The sequence below is a fragment of the Pipistrellus kuhlii genome, unplaced genomic scaffold (genome assembly GCF_014108245.1).
Source record: "Pipistrellus kuhlii isolate mPipKuh1 unplaced genomic scaffold, mPipKuh1.p scaffold_m20_p_1, whole genome shotgun sequence".
Lineage (NCBI taxonomy): Eukaryota > Metazoa > Chordata > Mammalia > Chiroptera > Vespertilionidae > Pipistrellus > Pipistrellus kuhlii.
Genome location: NW_023425404.1, coordinates 156,727,638 through 156,743,711, shown reverse-complemented (window position 1 = coordinate 156,743,711; position 16,074 = coordinate 156,727,638). Strand labels below are relative to the sequence as shown.

The 16,074-nt window shown below is 36.5% G+C and overlaps 1 pseudogene; it reads left to right on the top strand.

Moving 5' to 3' along the window:
- The first annotated feature begins 9,911 nt into the window (after positions 1 to 9,911).
- Positions 9,912 to 10,687, top strand: LOC118709110 (annotated as a pseudogene).
- The last annotated feature ends 5,387 nt before the right edge of the window (positions 10,688 to 16,074 follow it).

The following is a 16,074-nucleotide window of genomic DNA, read 5'->3' as shown; positions in this document are numbered from 1 at the left end:
GAGATGTTAACTAACAGTTAAAAACATTTTTTTTTTAAGAATGAAAAGGAAAACACACACACACACACACACACACACACACAAAATAAATAAATAAATAAATAAATAAATAAATATCCCTGAGATGTTTTAGGCCATTGCTAAATCTCATATTAGCAGTGCTCTGATCCCCATTTCCCCCCTACTACATAAGATGCCATGGAAGATGGCTCTTTCCCCAAGCCATTGCTTTCTAATCAGTGTGCTTATCCTGTGCATAGGAGCATGTAAGGTCTCTTGTTCTTCTAAAGTGTTTCTTGGGAAATAGTCTTCATGAAACACTACTCTCAAAAGTAGTTTGAGTTGTGACTGGAAGCCTCCGGTTGACCTTGACCAGTTGAGAAAAAAAGCAACCTAATGACCTACTTCCGCCTCCTCTCGACCTTGCCTAAGTTTTGGGGAAGTTCTCTTTACCAGAAAAGGCTGTGTTGCAAACTTAAGTTCTAGTCAGTTTTATTGACCTCTCTTAACTTGCTGTCTCTATGTCCTTACTTGTGACTCTAGGGTTTGGGTTTAGATTTGTTTATCCTCTAGGAACTAAATGGACCCTCCTTTGTGTCCCTGAACTTAGGTGTGTTACATCTGGGTTGAGATGTTTATTTACTTGCTTTAGTTCCTGATTTCATTTCTGGTCTTTGCTTTCGGAGAGAAATGTTTGTCCTTCAAATTGTGTCCCTTAAACCTGCCTCCTTCATATTTTCCTTCAAACGACATTACTTGCTGAAATTTTCTTCAGTATTCAAAAGCTAGTTAAATTTAATTCTCTTCCAAGAAGCCTTTCCTAACCCTCTCAATTAGAACAAGTCTTTCCTCTTGGCCCCAGTGTTTTCTGTATTTTGACATCTTTCCAATGTTGCCTTATATGTGGAACTGTCTTAAGGAAAAGGGTCATCTTTCAAGCCTCTGCCTCTGCAAGGTAATATCCTTGATTTGCTAAATTGAAGTGCTGGTCATTTCTCCATTGTAAAGCCTTGTAGTTGTCACAGTTCAAGTGCTGATCATAGATGTCATCTAAACTGGAGCTGTAGGACATATGACACACAACAACAGGCCTGTTTACTATCAGGCTTTGTATGGTCAAATCCCAAACTTGACCATTATTCTAAAGAGGTAAAACAACAACAACAACAACAACAACAACAACAACAACAACAAAACTACTCTATGAGGTCAGATGCAAAGGACAGGATACAAGTTGGAACACATTTCTGAGAAGACTTGAAATACTGCTGTATATAATCGTGGATAGGATGCCCATGGATTTGTTCCCCAATTTCTATAGAACAAAGGTGAAGGGGGTACCAGGTGAAGTTGAGAAGGGCAAAATGTAGAGAAATCTAAAGGAATGACTACTTTTTACAGTGAGTAATGTGCTTAAAAAAGCTATGCATCTAACCTACCACTCCATGAGAGGTCTGTGCAAATTCACAGCCCTCCTCTAGTATACTTCAGTAAACCAGTTGTGGTGTGGTAGAAAGCAAGCTTAGTTTGCCTTGGAATCAGGCAGTTTGATTTAGGATCTGGCATTCCCCTACCAGATATGTGGGCATGGTAAAATCACTTTACTCTGATCCTCATTTTGCCCCTAAAACCTGCAAAATGGGAATATAGTAGATCCTGCTGGTGCTTATACCTATCCTGTTTTCCAGGCTGCTAGGAATGCTGGCTGGTACTGGTTCATTGGTGTCTCCTTAAAAGGAGAAATGCCTTGTCTGACATTTACACCCCTTCCTCTGATAGTTCACTCTGTGGTAATCGAAATCAATGATGAGAAATAACAATGCCTGTCTTAAAGAGTTGTTAGGATGAAATAAGATAGCATATATGAAAATGCGTAGGATGCTAAAGTAGGTATTGAAATTTTCTTTTAAAAAGGAACTAAAAAAAATTATAGCTATTCATTGCTAATCATGATGTCAGGATATGGTTAAGGATAGAATCATGATGTCAGAGTATAGTCATTACCTTTTGCACTTTCTAGGTCAGAATTCTCAGTGGAGTGGTTGGCTCATCAAAATGACAGCATGTATGTTCTCATACATAGAAAAGATTTCTAAATCCTCAGAGGAAATGCTGCATCATGGTAGTGCCAATGACATGTAAAAGAAGAGAATGTTGTCCCCAATGTCAGACTGTTTCTTAACAACTTCCTGGAAAATTACAAATATTCATACTTTTAGATAAGTAGAACATTTGATGTGGCTCATGGCTACTCTCAACCAATGGAAGCTGATTTGAGTTTTGGCTTTCAGATCTTCAAAATAAGCAACTATGAGTAATTCTCTTAACAAATAATAATGGTAATAATGGTGCTATTTATGAAGTGGCTATTGTGTATTAATTACTCTGCATGCCCTCATCATATTAGTTAGTCCTTCAAAGTAGTTATAATTACCTCAAATTTACATGCAAGAAACTGGAGACTGCCAAAACTGGTTTGGCTCAGTGGATAGAGCATCGGCCTGTGGACTGAAAGGTCCCAGGTTCGATTCTAGTAGAGGGCATGTACCTTGGTTGCAGGCACATCCCCAGTAGGGGTTGTGCAAGAGGCAGCTGATTGATGATTCTCTCTCATCGATGTTTCTAACTCTCTATTCCTCTCTCTTTCTCTCTGTAAAAAAATCAACTATATATATATATATATATATATATATATATATATATATATATATATATATATATATATATATATACTGGAGACTATCTTTTAATGAAGTGCTGAAATGTCACACTAACGACAAGTGTGTTAGACTCAGGGTTGGAAGCCAGGTTTCTCTGACTATACAGTCCATGCTTTGTAGAGCTAAGTTAGGGGTGCATGAAGAAAAATTCATGATCACATTTTTATTTTACAAATTACGTCCAACTCAAATACTAGAACATGGAAAAAGGGTTGAGGATCATGGCATGAACTGCTTTTAGCTCTTTTCAAAGAACCACCAAAAGGCTTGCTAAAGAAATGAAAGAAGGACTTTCATTTATTTACTGGTGAATCATAACTTAGATATTGATGGCACAATTATTTCATAAAATATGGTAATGTGGGATAACATTAGGGCTTGCAATGCTTACACACATTTCACAACTTGAGTAATAAAAGCCTCCCAGCCCTGGGTGGAGAATTGCTCAATTTTTCATGGTTATTGTGTGCACATTGGTCAAACATGGAAGGAAAATGTGGGCAAGGATAGGTTTGGCCAACTTAGTGGCTACTAAAGATAAACACAAGCTACCAATAGTGAGAACAGATTAACCTGAGTGCAGGAAGCTAGGTAAGAATGTTATTGCCAAACAGAAATATTTCAAGTCTCCCATGAAATATGTTTGGCATTACCTCCAAATATTTTCAACAAGTACTCTCCAAAATTGTTTACTGCTTGAGGAATGTTGCTTAAATATGATGCTTAAACAATATAGTACCTTCTAATGTGAATTTCCTCTGAAAACATACTTTAAATGCATCAATGAATGAACGAACCCTGAAAATTCTCCCTGAAGTCATTTTAATTGTATTCTTAGCAATTGCTTAAAATTCACGATGCTGATAATGATTACTTATTAAAGTGTATCTGATCTGAGGATTCATTCAGCTTACCTTTACTAGATGGAGAGTAATCTTTCTCTCTTTTTTCATTCTTTTTTATGTTTATTTTTTTCCTAAGGATAGTCAAATTTTCTCAAGCCATGGAAAAAAATGATAATATGACAACAATAAACTGAAGACTAGTTGACCTAATATGGTAATTAAAATAATTAACAAGTTTAGAATAAATATAGAGATTACTAAAAACTTTCCTGATAATGTTTGGTTACCCATTAGTGCAGTATATTTAAGCTGATTTTATAATAGCCCATATATCTCAAAGATGTTATGGTTTTAAGACAAGAACTTGTATATCAGAAATTTGAATTTTTTCTTGAAATATGCAAAAGTTTACATTTTTAGGAAGAGAGATAACAAAAGCAAACCATATCATGGCCTTGTTATAGAGATTCTTTGAGAAAACTCAACATTCTGTGGTAATTGGATTGAGGAACTTTCAAGTATATGACATTCATTTTTTCAGATAGTTCCCTCAAATGAGATCAACACCTTTGTGGTTCTATGTGTAAATTCGTCACTTGGACAACTTCAGAAAGAAATGATAATGATGACTAACTCCTACTTTAGTAGATGGAGAATCTGATGCTCAGAGAGATTGAGTAATTTTCTCAAGGACCTAGGATGTGTCAGAAACCAGCTTCCTGACATTCTGGCCAGTTTACACTACCTGAAGAATTCTTCAAGAAAAGGAGAAATTGACTACAATTATTTATTAGGTTTAATGAACAGCCTTTAATATTGCAGGACAGACTACTTTATCTGAAGTTAATTTGGTCTTGGGAGCATGGAATGAGGTCATTTTAATAGTTAAGAGCTCTATAAATGTTTCGTTGTGAAAAAATAACACAAATCTCTTAAGGAAAAGGAAATAAAGAGAAATGTATTTGTTTAGATCAGCCCATAATATACAAGCCTAAATCTAAGTTAGGTTAATACATAAGGATTTTTTAGGGAGGTCTTCAAATAAATTTAATATTTAGAACCTTTATTCCACTTTTTAAGTAGAGATCCCATATTCATGAAAAATACACCCAAATATTTCTAATTCCTTGAATTGTATCTTCATTTTAGGCTCTGAAAAACAGCACAATAAAATAAAAATATAGTCTATAATGTAGAAAGTGGACTATGTGCTTCTAAGACAAATCCTAGCTATGCCCTTGAGTAGCCCAGTAATTGCTGTTTCTTATGCACACTTGGATTACATATGATAAGTTTATCCATTCTGCTGGCATTATCAGAAAAATGCAGAAAATTTTTCAACATTAATGATGCTTTATTAGTGTCTCCTTATTCCAGAATACAAAAACCACAAAATACAAAAAATATTCTAGAAGCAAAAAGTTTTAGATAAGTCTGTCTCAATTATTATAATGCTGAGAAACTTGGACAAACAAGGCACACACAATTATCTTCATCATTTTTTGATTATGTAGGTGTTGTCTACTGACTCAGTGTTCTCATCTGAGGGAAAATTGAGGATAATAGTACTACCAACTTCTTAAGGCCATTGTGAAGAATAAATGACTTCCATGTATGGAATGCACTAAGGAAACTTCCTACCTTGTAAAAAATGTACTGTTAAATATTCTCCTCTATAACTGCTCAAGATTCTCATTTAATAAATGAGGGAAGAGAAATCCATCATGATCAAATGTTTTTCTTTTTATTTCATAGAATAGAACTTTATCTGCCAAAGATTTAGATTTATATAATGAATCCTAATGGATTCTGAATCCGAGTAACGTCATCTGGTGCTGACAGCTGTTTTGGATTTTGAAAATCGCCATTTCATAAAAAAGTGAGTTCAGTCTGACTCATATGATCCAGCACAAGATTATTTAATGTCTGGTGTTGTAAGTTATTGGAATATGTAATCATCTATATGATGTCCCTTTAGGAGAACTGGCAATGCCCAATGACAAAAATAATTTCTTTCCACCCACTGACTGAGGCCTGCAATTCCTATTACTTAAAGGATTTGTTCCATGTTCAAACATGCATCTTTTATTTTTATTAGGGAGGACACTTCAAGTTCAATTAATCATTCATGTCAAATTGTGGAAGACAAATAAAAAATGAGGTTTTAAAAAAAAGAGGAAAGAAGAAGAGAAAATGAGGATTTTGGGAGAAGTGGAGCATAGAATTGGAGTGATTTGGGAACTTGGATAGCAAACTTCTCTACAATTTTGCACAGAATTAACTCTCTATATGAATATTCATAAAGGAACATCAGTCCTGGAATTAATGAGTCTTAGTCTGTTTGCAATGCACTAAGCCACATGTTGGGCACAATGAGAGCCCAGTCAGATAAGAGAAAGAAACAAAATTAAACAAAACAAAACAAAACAAAACACGAATTACAACAAATTGTTTAACACAGCAGAGCTGATGGGTTGAGTAGGAGTCAGAAGGAAATCACAGCACCTCTCAAAGTGTGAAATTCCCTGGAAAGCATTTGTTTTAATTGAAAAATTCAAGCAACATTTCCTACTTAATAATTTTTCCTTCATTAGTTCAATGCATCATAAAAGTAATATTTCAATTTGCATTATTCCCACTAAAACGAATGTTCCAGGGAGATACCCATCTCAATCCCTGCACTGGTCTTGTCGGCCCTCTCCTCCTCTTAGTTCTTCTGATTTTCATTTTTTAATCGTTGTAATAATTGTAAAAAAAAAAAAAAAAGTAATCGCTCATCTCAATCCCATGACTTCTTGTACAATCTGACATTATACTGTATAACCCTGAAGACCAAGGTACTCCGATCTGGTGCTTAGAGGTATGGAAGCATGCAACCTGTGTTCATGTCTTCATTTATTCAACCCTCAAGTTACCTATATATTTTGTTAAAGGTTATAACTCATGTATTGAAAGGAAGCAAACATTAGAGTGAGCTATCCTTTCTCCTTCAAACACTAATAACAACTTGGTGATATACCAATACTATTTGGGTCAATCACTAGCAGAGGGAGGGGAGGAACGGGGAAAAATTAAATCCACATAGGAGCTGCATAGTAATCAAAACTTTAGAGTTCTGCTGGGCCTGACTTCCCTACTTTAAACCCAGTATTTATAGGTTTACTCTTTCTGTACTAAGCAGCACAAATAATAAGATGTTAGTATATGATTAGGGAATAAATAAAGCTAAACTGAAGCACAGTATGAGTATTCTCTATTCTTCTCACTCTCCTCCCCACTTTGGATATTGGTCAGATTTTTGTATAATGATAACACTGTTTGCTTTTATTTGTGCTATAAAGGAAATCTATAATAATAAAAGCATAATATGTTAATTAGGCCGGACAGCTGAACGTCCTTCCAGACAACCTTTTAGACAAAGCCAGGGCTGTGAGGGCCGGGCCCCTTGCACAAATTTCATGCATTGGGCCTCTAGTATATTATAATTTATTATAACTGCCAGGCTGAACTAAGTTGTTAAACTTCAAGAAATTTTTTGAGGTTGTGTTTAAAATAATACTGATATCACAAATATCTTCAACTCAGTGTTTAGACATGTCTTATTAAAAATGTCTTATTTTGCCAAAACTGGTTTGGCTCAGTGGTAGAACGTCGGTCTGCGAACTGAAAGGTCCCAGATTCGATTCCAGTCAAGGACATGTACACTGGTTGCGGGCACATCCCCGGTAGGGGGTGTGCAAGAGGCAGCTGGTTGATGTTTCTCTCTCATTGACGTTTCTAGCTCTCTATCTCTTTCCCTTCCTCCTCTCTGTAAAATATCAATAAAATATATTTTAAAAAAATGTCTTATTTTAGTGGGCAGCATTAATAAATGTTAACAAAAATTCACTTGTACCTAACACCATCCCTGGCATTTATTATCATTCAATAAATATTAATTCAATTGATAAAAGAAAGAGACACTTTAGTGAGTAAAAATAATCACAGAATCCATTTTAAGAACACAGTGAAAGATAAAGAAAACACTTCCATAATTATATCCTAGGTAAGTTCTTGACATTTTCTATCACTTGTGTATTTTGGCAAATTAATATATAAGATCAAATCATTGAAATTTCAAATAAATGGTATTGTCACTTTACCTAGAAAATTATGTTTACATTTTAAATGGGCCAAATGAATCATTATTTTTATCATTCTGTAATTTTAGCCACCTCTCAGTACACAGCATTTTATATGTGTTTGTGTTTCTATGTACAACTTTTTAGGTTTTCTGAATTCCAGCTCAGTTGACTAATGCTGATGAGACCTAGGATATCCCCTTTCAACTAGAGTGACAAGAAAGAACTTCTGAGCTTTTACTTACTGGTTATTGAATTACAACACATGCTTAAGTAAGAGGCTAGCACTCAAGAAAAAGCCATCTAAAATGTTCAAGGTAAATCTTGTCCTCCTTCTGTTTTATGAGAGAGAGGAAAAAGGACGTGCTTCATCCCCATTCTTCTTATTATTTACTGGTGGAAATTAGTTGAAATGTGTCAGTGTTAGCTATCTTTATCTTTTGCTGATTAAATATCTACAAGTCTTCTAGCTAACTGTCAATTATCAACGTGGTACATAACTCTGAATTGTCATTTTTGAGTACTACCCTACCTCAGTACTAACCACATCTGCCTCCATACAGATGGCATGCTGAAATTAAACATACATTGACAACTCAGGAAAGTGATTGTTTATGAAACTTCTCATAAGCATATGAAGACAGGAACCAAAGAGATGCTTCCCTAAAGTGTCTTGGTTTCATTTTTACATGTTAGGCGTATAGGTGTTAAGTCAGTCTTTTAAAACATGCTAATAATTGGTAAATTATACATTTCTATTAAAAGTGCTAATGATTTCTATTGGAGTAGAAGATAAATTAATTCTTGCTAGTTCTATGTTTTCAAAGACAACCATGACAGGAATTTCATTTTCATTAGGCAAGCTTGGACCAGACAGGATGAGAAATTGACTTTGCTTCCCAGTACTGAAGCAGATGGAGCAAGGCTGGAGAAGTGGTCAATTCCCCCCCATCCAGTCTTATCCCATTTCTCATAATTTCTTTGCAATTGTTGATCAGTCTTTATGGGACCATCCAACTTTGTGGTTTTTGTTTTTTTTATTATTGTTAACCAATAATTATCAGGCCATAAATTATTTAGTGCATGGGACTCAGATGTAGGGAGCTGAACTCAGAAATGACAGGAAAACAATGCCTTATTTTTATTCTTTGAAGCATTGGCCATGCAAAATTTATTGAGGAATGAGACTAGGAGGAGATTTCCAACATCTTCTGGAAATTCCACACATGGGCAAGGGACTCAGACCCATGACTCCTGGAGAGTGTCAGCAATGACATTGCGCAGGAATTGTTACTGCGTCATGGCTCAGGAATCTATCACAGGGGAGCCCACAGAGGAAGCAGGCTCTTATGGTCACTGTTACCACTTGGTTGCTGAGCCAGGAAAACACATGGAAGACTTCCTCTGTTTGGGAGATGTATTATGTGCTTACCATAGCCAGATCTACAAAAGTCACAAGAAGGCGAAGTGAGCCCAGGGAAGTTGCAGTCTTTGAGTCTGACTTCTTGGATGGACGCTATGCTGCTAAAGCTATGCCAAGGATGGGCTGCCCAGATCCTGACCCACCACAGGCCCTGCCTCGTGGATCCGGAGCTCTTGGTGCTCAATAGTTGAAATAAGTTGATCATTGGTGTGGCAGCAGAGGGGTGATAAAGAACATTCTTTCACTGCCTTGGCAGCAACTTTTTTTTTCTGGGGCCATTTCTTTGCTATAGGAAATGACACTCAGTTCTAAAATGATGATGATGATGATGATGATGATGATGATGTGGAGAATCCATGGGAGATTGGGTTATGCTTGTCAAGGATCTGGGAGTGAGGGTCACTACTGAAGACAGAAAGGTTTGGGATCATGTCATTCATGAAGTAACAAGTGGCTAGAATTTCAGGAAATCATAAAAACTATAATGAATACTGTCATTTATCACTATGCTAAGCACTTTACAACATTATTATTTAATCTCACAACAACCCAGTTAGATTGTTGTTGTTGTTTTTACTATACCATTTACAGAGGAGAGAGACTGAGGCTTCAGACACCAGTCATTCTACTGAATGTCAGGGCCTTTCTTTAAAACAAGATCATTTTTATTAAAAAGTCAGTACTAGGAGCTCTGGATATGAATGTTGATGGTTGCACAACAGTGAGAATGCACTTAATATCACTGAATGAACCACACACTTAAGAATGGTTATAGTGGATTGCTTTCCAGGAAATAGAGTGGAAGGCCAGTGAGTTGGTCAGAATGGCAGAAGAAGAAATGAATGAAGACTATCCAACAGACATCCATGTGTATTTATCCACATTTTAGAATGCCCTTGGTGCTGTGGATGGCATGCTGAAGACCATGATGTCTGTTTCAGGAAATGAGTTGTTACAGAAGTTGGACCCACTTGAACAAGCAAAAGTGGATTTAGTTTCTGATCACACATTAAATTCAATGTGTTGGGTTTCTTTGGCAACTCAGGGAGTTAATATGAAGGAACACCCAATAAGGCAGGAATTGGAAAGAATCAGAGTATAGATGAACAGAGTCAAGGAGATAACTGAGAAGAAGAAGGCTGTCAAGCTAGACAAAGGTGCAGCTTGAAGATTTGTGAAAAATGCCCTCTGGGGACCAAAACCTAAAAATGCATCCAAAGTTGCCAGTAAAGAAATAACTGAAAAAAAGTAACCATTGGTTCTGATGTACACATGTTCAAAAAGTACATCACTTTTATTGTTCAACACAAAACAGATGATTATGTGGCAATGCATGATTTAAATGTATTCCTTATTGAATTCATACATAAAATTCACATTTGAATCTGTAATGTTAAATACATTTTACTCCAGAAAGATGAAGTTATCTTTATTGACTGTGAGGTTTTTAACCTTGTGGTATATTGTATATTTATAGTTTACCATCTCTCTTGACAGGGTTCTGGTTTCCTTATATAGGTTAACCTTTCAAGTACTATTTTAAAGCAATTATGAAATGTAAATTAAATGTTCTTTGTAAACATTTTCCTATTTAATTGAATAATGACTTTATGTATGCTTTGTGAAGTTTGAAGTTATAAATACATTTGTTTTCACTATATACAAGAAAAAGTGAAATGACATAATTGTGTGTTTTTATGTGTGCTATTTCATCATGTTTTCATGATTTGGGGAATTGCTTCTTTTGATATTTGAAGTGTGACTTTAAGACTTTAAGGTTATACTTTAACTTTAGGCCCTCTGTCTGTATGTCCTATTTGAAGTAAAATATATTCTCATTAATTGTGGATGGGAAATGAAGTTGTAATTGATGGCTGAATTTTGGCATAATGGGTACATCCTACCAATAAAGGCTGTAAATGTGTAAAAAAAGAATGGTTTAACATGGTAAATTTTATATTGTATTTTTACCACATTTAAAAAAGGCTAATTAACTAATTATTGCACAATATACTATGTATGATGTGCAATGTACTATCTATCATACATCCTGTTTTTATATTATATTCCAAAGATAATTTGATGTTATAATGTTAATAATAATTGGCATTGAAGAAATGCTCTTGGAAGAGAAAAACAGATGTCTTAGAACCCTCCCTCATTTCTTTATTTCTCATCTACTTTCTCATCCTTCCTTTTGCTTCCTTTCACTCCTCCCCATTTTAAACAAATTATTAGAAGAACAGACTGCCCCCTCTCCCTCAACACACACACACACACACACACACACACACACACACACACACACACACACCGTACACACAGGAAATGAGCAAGTGAACTGACACAGTCCCTAAGGAATAAAAAAAGCCAAGGAACCCTAGTGAAGCTAAAACCCTAAAAGCGCTGGCTGCACTCCCTGAAACTCTCCCAGCCCCACCTTTCAGACAAGTTTGCAGACAGGAGTGTTGGTGATGCTCCCCTCTGACCACAAGGTGGGGTTTGGTATTTGAGCACTTGGATATCACAAGGCTTTCTTTTATTAGCCTTTCCCCCTTAGAAACCTTTCTACCCTACCACCTAGATATGATTAAGGGTGACCCATAGAGCTCACTACACATTCCCTTCCCAAGCTGCAAGACTCTGAAAGCACCCAGGATGGAATCTGTGCAGAGCTTAAGACTCGCATCTGGAACACTTACTTATCACAGAAAAAATAAAATATCTTATTTTCTCAAAATTTCTTTTTCTTTCACCATGATATATTTATGAAGGGAGGTAGTACTTCTCTGTGTTATAGGGTTCATCCATCAAGCCCTGCAAAGATCACGGTGAGCCTGAGCCTCTCTCTTTTTGTCTCTCTCTTTCAAGAATGTTCATATATTGAAGAAAGGGGTGAGAAGAAAGCAAAAAGGATATGAGGAGGAAGTAGAGAAAATATCAAAATAGGTATAAGATTTAAAAATAAATCAACTGCCTATATTTAAGAAATTATACTTATATGATTGTACAAATATATTAAAATGTATTTTAATAAATTCATGTTACGAAAACTGGTTCCCATTACATATAAGCCAAACCATTATGCTGTATATTTGATATTTATACAGTGGTGTATGACAATTATATATCAATAACACTGGAGAAAAGATTTTATGTACTGGTAGAATATATAAGAAGACACTTCATAGTGCATTCAAACTGTGTGTCCAAGCTAGGATAAAATGTCCCCAGGCTAAATATTTAATATCTCTGCTTTCAATTCTATCAATATCTCTCTGACTGAGAGTGTGACCTTATTTCACTTACATGTGTATGAAATTCCCATTCTACTTTAAGCATATACAATTATATATTTTTTTAAAAACTACCGTATTTTTTGGCGTATAAGACGATCCCTTAATTTTACAGTTAAAACATAGGTTTAGGCCTATATTCGCTATATAAAACTACCCCCCACTTCCGAAGCAACACCAGTTCTTTTTTTAATAGAGTGCCTCTCTGACTCTGGCCAATCTGAGCAGGCTTTTTACTAGAACACAGTGTAGCTTCGGGTACAGAACATGTACACTGTGTTCTAGTAAAAAGAATTGGTGTTGCCTCAGAAGTGGGGGGTAGACTTATACAGCGAATATAGGCCTAAACCTATGTTTTAACTGTAAAATTAGGGGGTCGTCTTATCACTGGAAAATACGGTAGTATAGTGACTGGAATACAATAAATATTAACCTACTATATAATCCTCACCCTCCATTCTCCCTTCTTGCCTCTGTCTTCTTTGCACCAACAGCAGTAGCCACCACTTCAGGCAACTGTGTAGTCTGATTCAGAAGCTCCACTCAGAACTTGGAAGTGTTTAATTAAGCCACAATTGTCCAATCCCCAAGTAATATTTTAATGTAAGTTTAGACCCTTGGTCAAGTGTCAAAGTTGATGGAAGTCATAGTTTGAATTGGGAATTGGGCTGTGTATTTGAGAACACACAGAACAGAACAGAACTCTGTTCTTCCAATTGCTTGCAATAAAGTCTTCAACATCAATGAGTTATCTTTTTCTCACATTTTATACCCAGCCCCTTAGGATTTTGTGCTGCTTTTCTAAATATCCAGAAGCTGTCCATTAGTTACCTTCTGTCTCTGCGCTAACCACCATGGCCTGCTATAATCAATGACTATGTCTCTCCTGTATTCCCACAATAAGAACTAACCGATCATTGTGATTTGCCTCTATTTCCATGCCCCAATTCTTTTGTCACTAACAGTCAGAGTGTCAGATCATGTCACCGATTTACTTCAGATCCTACAATGACTCCCCACTTAGTGCAAGCTGAAATCCTTCTGTCTTGCAAAGCCTATCTGATCTGGCCTATTATTCTCTGTTCTCCTTTCCTATTCATTCTCCCCACCCCACTCCCACCCAGGTACGTGGCCTCCTTCTGTTCCTCAAATACACAACCCAGTTCCCAATTCAAACTATTACTTCACGCTGCTGTCTCTTCCCTTTGCTTGAAATATTCGCCTACATAGTCAGTTAATTCCTATATCCCTTAGTTCTATGCTCAATTAGGACCTTTTAAGGATGCTTAGTAAACTGGATTCCCTAAGGCTGTAATCTGCTCATCTCATCACCCTCAGGACACCTGATTCTCCTGCCTTGCTTTACTTCTTAAAAATGTAACATTTATTAACCTCTAACATTCATATGTGGAGGCATTTCTATTCATATTATTCATTAACATTTTCTAAGCAACTAGAAAAGTCTTGCAATATAGAATGAGCTCTGTAAATATCTGTTGAATGAATGGATAACGTATTTTCAAGAGGTATGCATTGAATTTGGTGTTTTTCTTTCAAGTAAACCACAGGAGGCTTTCTTTCTTTGAAAATATGTTTTCAACTCAGACCACATGACCTGTTTCACAATAAAGGGTCAACAGTTGAAACTTATCTACAAGTCATGAGGGAATCAAGTAAGGAAAATGTCAAGAGAGCAAAGAGTTCAGGAAGGATCTCCACTTGTTTTTGAGGTTGGGGCATAGGAATCTGATGGTAGTAGCTCTCACTATCCTCACGACCTTCAGTTCCAGACTCTTTCTGCATTAAGCTCTTTTTTTATTACTTTATTGATTAAGCTATCACATATTTGTCCTCATCCCCCCATTCCCAACCCAAACCTCTTCTCACACATGCCCCCAGCCTCCTGTTGATCATGACTTCTGGTTAGGCTCCTATGCATGCACACAAGTCCTTTGGTTGATCTCTCTCCTTTATTCCTACCCTCCCCTACCTTCCCTCTGAGGTCAGACAGTCTGATTGATGTTGTTCTTGTCCATCAGTCTATGTTGCTCATCATTTGTCCTAGATCAGTGAGCTCATGTGATAATAGAAATACTGAAAATGAGACAAGCAAAAACGGTTATGCTGAGAGGCAAATGAATTGGTCTATAGTGAGTTTATTTCTGGATCAACAGTTCTTTTGAGTCCCAATTGCTATGTCAAACAGTTCCTTATGTGTACATGTCAGCAATAATATTTCAGCTCTGGATGGTGGACAAATGGTGGTAATGCAGGTCTGACCCTCTCTGGTTTGGTCCTGGGTAACCTGCAGGGACACACAGCTGCTGATTGCTAGTATGGCAATGCTTTGTCAGTGTCTTCCATCTCTGGACTGTTTATCTTCTGTCTTCATGGCTGGAACACTCCTGTCAATTCCTCTTTGTTGCAGAAATCCACATGGTCTCTGAGATTTTTTTCTGGAAATATACAAACATATTTTCAACCAAAAGTTTAAAGTTAAGGACCTTCTCTCAGTTGATGAGAATCTTGCAAATGAGATTTTTTGTTTGCTTGGGCAAGTGCAAGTTCTCTTGAAGTTTAGCTGCACATCTCAAGAGTCCTTTCCTGCCACAAACGATCAAATTTCCCAGAGGAAGTTCTCCATCTATATTTCATATATGCTATACTTCTTACAACAATACACCAGACAGAAGGGACTGTAGAAACAAATTCCCTCATTTTTTCCAATGAAAACACTGAGACCTTGACAGGAGGAAGGGTTAGTTCTTCTAAAGGATTTTATGTTATCCTCTCCCCACTATCTCAAGATCCTCTTCTCCAGCCTCCTAACCCTTCTGAGGCAGGAGAGGGAGGGAGAACACAGGGAAATATGCTATACTCCAAGTCTGTGAAGATTACACACATGAGAAAAACTTTGAGGATACTCGGAGTCTCTGGTCTCTGTTTAGGTTCAAATCCTAAGTCTGTCTCCTACTCCCTTGGGTGAACCTTGAAAGTTACTTAACCTGAGTCTACTTCCTCATCTGTTAAATGGAAATAAATAATACAAAAATATGGGTTATTGTGAATAATACAAAAATAAAATATATGATGTACTTAGTAATTAACTCCTGTTAGTACAAATATTCTTGAGGGAGGCCTCTCTGCATTATTGCTAAAGTCTAAGTAAGTCAAGCTAAAAAAAAAAGTGCCATTTTCATTCTCCCCATTAACCTTTGCTCTCCAATACCTGTTTCAGTTCTCTTTGAGTCTCTTTAGTGTATGCTTTCAAGTTCTTGCTTTTCTGGCTGGGCATGCTATTTTTTATCCACTTCTCCCCTCTTTGCCCATTTTGATTGTATTTCTCACGGTGTAGAAAATGGGGCCAGTGGTGTTTTCCATCCCCTTCAGTAGGAGAAAAGAAAGTTCACACAAAGCTCACCCAACAAGTTTGGAGTAGACAATTTTCCTTTGTTTCAAATCTCCACTGGATTCAGCAAGTGGTGATTTCCTCCTTCCTGGTTTAGAGACCACAAAAAGAGATTTAATTTTGACGAGTAACCTGATGCAATCCAGAAAGAAAGAACTTGCAATGTGGAAAGTAATAAATCATACTAATTGGGAATATAAACTACCTAGACACATAAGGGACTCAAATCTGAAAATCAGATAATAAAGAGCCCCAGATTA